The sequence below is a fragment of the Crocodylus porosus genome, unplaced genomic scaffold (genome assembly GCF_001723895.1).
Source record: "Crocodylus porosus isolate Cpor-Errol unplaced genomic scaffold, CroPor_comp1, whole genome shotgun sequence".
Lineage (NCBI taxonomy): Eukaryota > Metazoa > Chordata > Crocodylia > Crocodylidae > Crocodylus > Crocodylus porosus.
The window spans coordinates 15,764,921-15,767,189 of NW_017728914.1; positions in this window are offsets into that span (position 1 = coordinate 15,764,921).

Consider the following 2,269-nt stretch of genomic DNA (forward strand, 5'->3'; position numbering starts at 1 on the left):
TTTTCCCCCCACTTTTGGGGGGAAAAAAGTGCGTCTTATGGTCCGAAAAATACGGTATGTAATAAATTACTTATGGTATCTGGAAAAGGTTCATTTAAAGGCACCTTTAAATGTGCCTTTAAAGCATCATTTAAAGGCACCTTTCAAAATGGAAATATATAAAAAATGTCTTAAATATGATATGAGAGACAAGAATTGCTGTGGGTAGTTGGGAGGACAATACATAAAAGTAAACACATAATGGGATCACTAGAGGCCAGGTTCTGCAAATATTTTGTGTCATGCATCCTCCCAAGTGATTGTACTGAAGTCAAGGCAACTATTCAACTGGGTAGAGTTAAGCATGTACACAAATTAAGCATACGTATAAGTGTTTGCAGAACCTGGCCTTGGGCTTGAACATTTATGAAAGGGATTATTTAACATAATTGAATCTTATTCACAGATTTTTTTCTTAGAAAAATCATGGCTGTGCTCTCATCAACTCCACTTTTCCAAATGCCAGTCCCCACAGCTCACACCTGCTGTTAATAATTCCCACCATTCAAATACATGGATTAGGGAAAGGGAAGATAGTAGAATATTGGCTCTCCCCTAACTTATTCCTTTCTCACGGGTTCACCTTCAGCTGCTCCCATTGTTATTTCAGTGTTAACAGTGCTCTAAACAGAAAAATAAGAAAATAAGGCTGAAGTTACAATAAAGTTCTCTCCATCCTACTTCAACACCTCGTTTACAATTGTTCATTTAACACAATGGTTCATGCAAATGAAGGAATCCATGCAGAGAGGTAGTTGTGGTGGTGCCCCAAACTGTCTAACGCACATGCGTACATTCCAGTAAGGGGCTCCAAAGCAGCAGCAGTCACTAGGAAACAATCTAAATTCTACTGTTTTCTAATTAGCAGGACTTTGATGAGTTTTCAGATGTGTAGCAAAGGCCAGGGAGATCAGGAATGTACAATGAAGAGACACTACTCTCTAAATTTTGAAGGCAAAAGGCAATTGACCTGCACACTGAGTTCAGATTGGAGCCTGTGTGACTTCCATTATGATTATGATGGCATAATTAGAGGATGATTTTCTTCTGTAAAGTAGATTCCCAGTAGATTACTGCAATACTTTTCAGTACATATCTCTGCAGAACCAGCTGCTCCACTTTTATTTTAGTCACATCCTATTTTTCTCATTCTTGTACAATAAGCAGTTAGAAAAATTACTGTGGCTAATCCTTCAAAAATGTCTCCCATTTCTAAAACTAGTAATCAGAAATGAATGTCTCAACAATTTTGTATATACTGGGAAAAAATCTTGCCTTCAGCACTGTAAAATGAGAACATATCTCCAGGCTGGTTTATGATCTTTGATTCTGTGTTTTCTTTATTTCCCAACTTTATATTTAGAAATATTTCTCAATAAATATTACATTTTGTTAAGAAGTAAAGACAAATGAAGACACGGCTTCAAAAGGTGAGTAGTTATTTGAAATCCTCCATTTTTTCTGTTTCCAACTTGTCTCACATTACAGTGGTGTCATTTTCTGTAAGTCACTCATCTGCTAGAAAGAAACAATTTTAATGTGGACTACTTGGGTTTATCAGTATGACCTGAAACCATTTCATTTTAATGTACTATGTTAAATGTTAAAAAGATTATGAGTGATAATATCCCACAGAGAAGCAAAACAACAATTTATACTGACTTCATTTTAGAAATTTTTGTTGTATTTTCTTATTTAAAAAATCTCTCTTCAAACAAATAAAATTGTACTTAAAAGCTTCTCAGCCATTAGCTGCAAATCAACCTAGAGAATCAAAGTAAAATCAGACAAGAACAGAAAAGGTTCTCATTACAAAAGGGTAAGATTTTAACACATGAACCTCAGAAGCAAACATATATATTTTTTTAAATTAGTTTTAGCAGATATAACTTGGTAGAGCATTAGATGTGGATGGCGGGGTGAAAAGCAACCTGTTAAAATTTGCTTATGATACCAAAATTTGGGGTGAGGTGAGCACGCTACTAGGGAGGGAAAGACTGCAGCAAGACCTAGATAGGTTACAGGGGTGGGCTAAAAAAACAGGATGCGTTTCAATAATGACAAGTGCAGGGTGCTGCACGTGGGCAGTAGTAACCAGCAGCACACTTATAAGATGGGAAACTCCCTTCTTGAAAGCACGGAGGCAGAAAGGGATCTTGGAGTCATTATTGACTCCAAGATGAACACGGGCTGACAATGCAAGGTCATGGTTGGCAGGGCTAACTGGACC